Source organism: Periplaneta americana, chromosome 15 (assembly GCF_040183065.1).
Source record: "Periplaneta americana isolate PAMFEO1 chromosome 15, P.americana_PAMFEO1_priV1, whole genome shotgun sequence".
NCBI classification, from domain to species: Eukaryota; Metazoa; Arthropoda; class Insecta; order Blattodea; family Blattidae; genus Periplaneta; species Periplaneta americana.
Genome location: NC_091131.1, coordinates 41,829,040 through 41,836,813, shown reverse-complemented (window position 1 = coordinate 41,836,813; position 7,774 = coordinate 41,829,040). Strand labels below are relative to the sequence as shown.

General features: G+C 37.4%; 2 non-coding genes across 2 annotated transcripts; one reads left to right on the top strand and one right to left on the bottom strand.

The window, feature by feature from the left end:
• Window positions 1-5,580: 5,580 nt before the first annotated feature.
• Window positions 5,581-5,652, bottom strand: TRNAS-GGA (transfer RNA serine (anticodon GGA)). Its single transcript has one exon. It is a non-coding gene; the product is annotated as a tRNA-Ser (tRNA).
• A 301-nt stretch (window positions 5,653-5,953) lies between these two features.
• Window positions 5,954-6,025, top strand: TRNAS-GGA (transfer RNA serine (anticodon GGA)). The gene has a single exon. It is a non-coding gene; the product is annotated as a tRNA-Ser (tRNA).
• The last annotated feature ends 1,749 nt before the right edge of the window (window positions 6,026-7,774 follow it).

Genomic DNA, 7,774 nt, shown 5'->3' with positions numbered 1-7,774 from the left:
GTTGCGGGTTTGATCCCGGGCCAGGTCGATGGCATTTAAGTGAGCTTAAATGCGACAGGTTCATGTCAGTAGATTTACTGGGATGTAAAAGAACTCCTGCGGGACAAAATTCCGGCACATCCGGCGACGCTGATATAACCTCTGCAGTTGCGAGCGTCGTTAAATAAAACATAACATTTAACATGACATGATTCCAGTTGGAAGCGACACAGCGAAATTCTTTATAAACCTCTAACGTTACATTTCTTTACATTTTGTGGATTCCTATGGTTCGCGGGCCATTGTGTGAGAAACGTTGTTGTATCAGAAAGAAGCATGTTAACAATAGAAAGAAACGAGTGTCGCATAACACTGAAATCGTGTCTGTGATATAAATTATTTATTACGGAGGAGGAAAAAAAACTGATCTTAGAAGTCAATTCCTGAGTGCATGGGCTGTTCTTGGAGGCGAAATTATTTTTCGAGTTTTTTTAAGTAATGTTTACCGAAGCCAGGGGTAATGGAAAGTCATATAAATACTAATAAACTGTCAAAAATTGCTTGCTGTACAGCTAAAAGAGAGCCGCATGCACCGGATATGACGCAATCACCATAAAATGCGGCTCGCCACCTGTTTATGTGTCCTTTCAGATATTTTCTTTCATATACTTGCGACAACGCCAACACATCGGGGACTCGATGATGTCGGTTTAACGACCCCGATACACCCAGCAACGCTGCACTAAATAGAAATGCAGTGACTACACTGTGGAGAAACCACGGTGCCAGTTAATTAACAGTCCTAACAGCCTGACTGAATAATAGCGTCGTAAAATAAATTAGATATTTTTCTTTAATGTTTCGCGGAGTAAATTGTGTAGATGTCTTCAAGTTATATATCTGAAGATGTTTTCAATTGGAGCCATAGTTCTGTAGATACAGATAATTTCTAACAGAAATATGAATTTTCTTCCTGATGAAAACATTTATTTTGTAATCAAACGTTCATAGTGGTGTGTATATCAATATGCTGCCTTCTCGTACATGCAATTTATCCTCTATTAAAATATTAATGGTGTTCGTTAATAAACAATAAGAAAACTAGGACATGAAGAATTGGAGAGAGTAAATATTTATTTGGAAAAACTATTTTGGGCAACTACTAAATATACATAGGCTAAATTGAAATGACGGGACGAAATTGAAATACAAACTGCTGAGCCATTTATACCCGAACCCACACTTTCTGAAGTCGAACTTGCGGTAGAAAATCTGAAAAATTATAAGTCTCCAGGTATCGATCAAATTCCAGCAGAATTAATACAAGAGGGTGGAAGCGCATTATCTAATGAAATTTATAAGTTTGTACTTGCTATTTGGGAAAAGTAAATTGTACCAGAACAATGGAAGGAGTCCGTAATTGTACCTATCTTTAAGAAGGGGGACAAGACTAACTGTAGTAACTTTCGAGGAATATCACTTTTGTTAACGTCGTACAAAATTTTGTCCAATATTCTTTTGAGAAGATTAACTCCATATGTAGATGAAATTATTGGGGATCATCAGTGTGGGTTTAGGCGTAATAGATCAACTATTGACCAGATATTTTGTATTCGACAGATAATGGAGAAAAAATGGGAGCATAAGGGAACAGTGCATCAGGTTTATTTATTTATTTATTTATTTATTTATTTATTTATTTATTTATTTATTTATTTATTTATTTATTTATTTAAATTCAAATATACAGAATAAAGAAATATAATTACAAAACAAACAAAGAGAAATACAAAAAAATAATACAAGCAATATAAAAAAAGAAGATACAGTAGTATTTACAAAATTTGGACCGAATGAGCAGCGCTCGTGCTCGGTCGCAGTTCAGATATAATATTAAAATTAAAAATAATAATAATAATGTAAATAAGTAAAATAAAATAGGAACTAAAATATAATTACAGCGGCAATGGAATTATATAATATAATATTAACACTAGAGAAGAATAATATCGCACGTGAAAATTAGGACTAATATATATTTCAAAATTATAGAATACAAATATAATATAGGTTGATTAATTCATACACATAGGCTATAAATTTATTTAATCAAATTGAAGATCTTAACACATTTCTAATTTTCTTGTTATATGTTAGTGGGTTACATGTTAGAAGTTCTGGGTGTAATTTAGTTAAAGCATTGTACAACGGAGGGCCAAAATTTATGCTATGCTTTAGACCAGCAGATGTGAGACATTTAGGTTCTACTAATGTAAAGGTATTCGTAGATTTCAAAAAGGCATATTACTCGGTTAAGAGAGAAGTTTTATATTATATTCTTATTGAATTTGGTATTCCCAATAAACTAGTTCGATTAATTAAAATGCGTCTCAGTGAAACGTACAGCAGAGTCCGTATAGGTCAATTTCTGTCAGATGCGTTTCCAATTCACTGTGGGCTAAAGTATTGGAAATTTATCTTTTGAAGAGGTGGAAAAATTCAAATACCTGGGAGCAACAATAACAAATATAAATGGTACTTGAGAGGAAATTAAACACAGAATAAATATGGGAAATGCCTATTGTTATTTGGTTGAGAAGCTGAAAGTTAGAATTTATAAAACAGTTATATTACCGGTTGTTCTTTGTGGTTGTGAAACTTGGACTCTAACTTTGAGAAAAAAACATAGGTTAAGGGTGTTTGAGAATAAGGTGCTTAGGAAAATATTTGGGGCTAAGAGGGATGAAGTCACAGGAAAATGGAGAAAGTTACACAACACAGAACTGCACGCATTGTATTCTTCACCTTACATAATTAGGAACATTAAATCCAGACATTTGAGATGGGCATGACATGTAGCACGTATGGGCGAATCCAGAAATGCATATAGAGTGTTAGTTGGGAGGCCGGAGGGAAAAAGATCTTTGGGGAGGCCGAGACGTAGATGGGAAGATAATATTAAAATGGATTTGAGGGAGGTGGGATATGATGATAGAGACTGGATTAATCTTGTTCAGGATAGGGACCTATGGCGGGCTTATGTAAGAACGGCAATGAACCTCCGGGTTCCTTAAAAGCCAGTAAGTAAGTAAACAATAAAAAAAACTAGGACATGAAGTCTATTTCAATACAGCTACAGGATATGTTTTCATTGTTGCATATTAATAGGGACCGTATTTTTTGGTAATAGCAATTAGTGTCATGCCATGTTGGAATATGACAAGTAATATCAAGATATTACTAATTTCACCCTCCTAAATAGGCATCCAACAATGCGTAGAAGTGAAGAAAGTAAACTATTTTCATTTTTCATTTCATTTATTATATTCCATAATCTTACATGAGCAATGAAGCTTTAAGATGTGGAAAAAGCCAAAATTTTACAATACAGTATTACAATTACAATTTTTACAAATTTTTACGATTGTTACAATATTTTACAATTTTACAATTTTGTAATTTTCTACAATTTTTTACAATATTTTGGCGAGATATTTCTGTCAAAAAATGTGAAAGTTAGAATTTATAAAACAGTTATATTACCGGTTGTTCTGTATGGTTGTGAAACTTGGACTCTCACTTTGAGAGAGGAACTGAGATTAAAGGTGTTTGAGAATAAGGTTCTTAGGAAAATATTTGGGGCTAAGAGGGATGAAGTTACAGGAGAATGGAGAAAGTTACACAACGCAGAGCTGCACGCATTGTATTCTTCACCTGACATAATTAGGAACATTAAATCCAGACGTTTGAGATGTGCAGGACATGTAGCACGTATGGGCGAATCCAGAAATGCATATAGAGTGTTAGTTGGGAGGCCGGAGGGGAAAAAGACCTTTGGGGAGGCCGAGACGTAGGTGGGAAGATAATATTAAAATGGATTTGAGGGAGGTGGGATATGACGGTAGAGAATGGATTAATTTTGCTCAGAATAGGGACTAATGGCGGGCTTATGTGAGGGCGGCAATGAACCTCCGGGTTCCTTAAAAGCCAGTAAGTAAGTATTTTGGCGAGATATAGTGAGAGATAAAATAACCGATTTCGTTAAAAAAAACCGGTAAGAGGTTTTACGTTTCTTTCATATGGGTATATCTGTCGAATACCTACAGAACCTTTCCCCTTCCTTATGCTGGTGCCTTTCTTTTTACTTCCACCCCTCCTGCACCTTTATACTTTAGCTGCAAAGGATGTCAGGCACGCATAATGCGAAACTACATAGGGGTACAGGTAATTTGTGTTTAAGTAGGCCTATAAGTAAATCAAACAAAATATATTTAAAAAAAATGCATACAGTACATTCATAGTACCGACCACTAGGTCGTGCAATATTCAAACATGAGAGAGGAAAAGGAACCCTGGTGCCTGCACATCCTACTCCTGTCGAATAGCACCAAGGGGGTTCCAAGATGAACGACGGACGAAGCATTATCAACAGTGATATATTATACCTTCTCTTCATATGAACTGCAGAGAGATTTTGGATTTAGCACACGCATATTGGTCCACAATCTAGTGATTAGAAGTTATGCACTGTCACCTCTCCTAGTCCCGAGGTAGAAATTTTACACGAAACTTTCTGACTCCGCCGGGAATCGAACTCGGGCCCGCTAGCTTAAAGGCAGATACGTTACCATGGAGCTACCTCGGCGGACTTTATACAATTTATTTTGTGCGAGATTGTGCGTATTTGCTTGGTTTCCGCACAAAACCAATCCGCGGAAAGTCTAAAATTCCACATTCAGTATTCCCAACCTAACACACATAATAATTTCCCTCTTCTTACCGCTTAAGTGACATATTGATTTTACTGCTTTAGGCTTTTAACATATTATTTTTAGGGATATTCAATATAGTAATAATTATAAATGGGGAACTTACTACTGCAATTCCACCTAAATTGCACTGTTAATTATTGTTTTTAAATATTTGCAAAAATTAAGGAAACTCTACAACTCCACTAAAGTTACCGGTACTGCATTCGTGATGCAAGTAACATTAAGGAAGCCGTGAAAAAATCAAGATTCCATAGACTGGGGGAAAAAAAGACAGACGTATATCACGGCCTGCTGGAGTATAGTAAACACAGAAAATATTTTAAAGCAAAAATGTTGAAGATAGGTATTTTTGTTTTGCAAATTTGCCGTCATTGAACAGAAACCAAGATGGAGAGTTCATTGCAACTAATTAGAAATTCCTCTTTCAGGTATGTAATAAACGATCTTCGCACAAAATAATGTACGATACACGAGCGGTATGTTTTCTTTCAATTCTCGGAAATTAAAAAAACTCAATTACGGTACGTTTCGCGTTTTCAAACTTTTCCTCGAACATGAAAACTTCAACATACCGCTCTTGTAACGCATATTACTATTATATTATATTGTGTTCATGTTATAATACAGAATCCACACCTGTGGAGTAACGGTTAGCGCGTCTGGCCGCGAAACCAGGTGGCCCGGGTTCGATTCCCAGTCGGGGCAAGTTACCTGGTTGAGGTTTTTCCGGGGTTTTCCCTGAACCCAATATGAGCAAATGCTGGGTAAAAAAAATGCTCAAAAACAAAATGCACGATGATGAGAGAGAGATGGAACGGAGAAAAATTCTCTCCGGCGCCGGGATTTGAACCCGGGTTTTCAGCTCTCCGTGCTGATGCTTTAACCACTAAGCCACGCCGGATACAATCCCGACACAATTTCATCATCTGAGAAAGCAGAATATCTGCATGGAAATATCATATGTACTTCGGTACATCAAAATAAATATGATATGCGTAATAAATCACTTTGTGATTTAAAGACGGCGCCCATACCGTCGGACCCCGGCCAACCAGTCACTCATCTGAGTGCACCTCTACACATGTATGGACTTCGGTCCTGCGTGCATAGACATCTATGACGTAGTGCAGAGGGCGGCCACTAGAGGGAACCCAAGAGATGGAGCTTAATCTGAGACGATTCTCAACGGTGTCGGGATTGTATCCGGCGTGGCTTAGTGGTTAAAGCATCAGCACGGAGAGCTGAAAACCCGGGTTCAAATCCCGGCGCCGGAGAGAATTTTTCTCCGTTCCATCTCTCTCTCATCATCTGAGAAAGCAGAATATCTGCATGGAAATATCATATGTACTTCGGTACATCAAAATAAAAATGCACGATGTTCACCTGTCCATGTCACGATGGCAACTGAAACGGCATGGCTTGTGCTGCTCAAAGATATATGCCACTCAAGCGCATGGTGGCCTGTTGAAATCGGGGAGATCATTCTGTACTTCCATCATCCGTATAATCACACATAAAGGGTGATTCACGAGGATTTACCTTCCTTTACGGAATTTATTTCCGAAGACATTCTGAGAAAAAAATGTCATATAAACATGGGTCCTATTCTCAATATTTACAGAGTTACGTTTCGTTATTGGAACGCATTGCTGTGAACGCGTGATCTTGGTCAGCGTGCAGTCAGCAGCCAGCGCGATCGCTACGAAAATCAAAGATAGCCGTATGCAGTTACGTAGAGCGACGAGTGCCGTTCACAAGCGTGCGGCCAAGTGTTCTCAAGCGGACAGCGACATTTTTTTAAAAATGCATTAACTATTGAAGAAATTTATAAATACAGTTTACTAATTTACTACCACAGAAATCAAATAAAACAAAGTTCGTCTTCTACAGGTATTAACACTTGTGTCTTTATCATCTGTAATATATGTATACCTAAAAAAGGTAATATTTATATCACTAAAGAACATATTTGTCGATTGAAATATCATTACAAATAATTTATCAGCATATCAATAACAACCTCATAAAATTACTTACAAAAACACTCCCAAAAATAATATACACTTATGAAAAAATAAATAAATAAAAAATTATTGGATTAACAATATTATCACCGTTACAATTACACATATATAAACACTAAATATAAACATTTACATAGAGATAAAAAATTTTACAGGAGAAAAAGTTCGTCCAAAGGGCTGGACTCCGGAAGAGTACCCAAAACGCTCATTGCATTTCCGCGTTGAATAGCAATACTTAAGCGTTGACGCAAATAAGTAGTGCAACGGCGATCACCAGTAATGGAGATCAAAATTTGGCCGATTTGAGATACCAAAACTTTAGCGTCATGACTCCAAGGACCGAAGATCTCCACAGCAAATGGGACAAAGATATAGTTGTCTAAAAGATGAGCATATTTATTGACTTTCTTCTTCACGGCTAATTCAGCAGCAGATGCTGCGCGTCTGGAGGTATTCGGTAAGTGAGATGGAGCTAGAGTGTCAACGCAAGTGGAGTCCCAAATTAAAGATTTTCTTCTAGACCATGGAATTAAGGTGAGACCATCGGGTCGTTTACCATCTGCGCGACTAATACCTGGTAGTTCCAAAAGAGACGGGATGCCACAAGAAGTCAGAGATCTTTTAATGATATCATTGAGTGATGTATGTCTGGGAATGCGATCCTTGCTCCTCGCACAGCTGAATGCATGATGACCGTAAATATCAGCAATTCCCCCGCAAATACATTGGTGTGGCTGGCAGAGTTTACAACCAAGGCGTAAAGCTATTGCGATTTTAAAGGATGTACTATCTATTAGGGTGCCGATGTGAGGAGAAGGTAATGCGTGTAACCAAGCTCCAGACTCACTCTCTTGAAGAGCTAGGAGACGTGCAATGTCTTGTTCGGATGTGAAAGAAGAAAGGAGTGGGAAAACATAACGTCCCACTGTTTTTGAAATTCAGGATGGGCAGGAGGATGAGTGGTTTGTGAGGAAGTATACCAACTTGTCAGAGCATCAC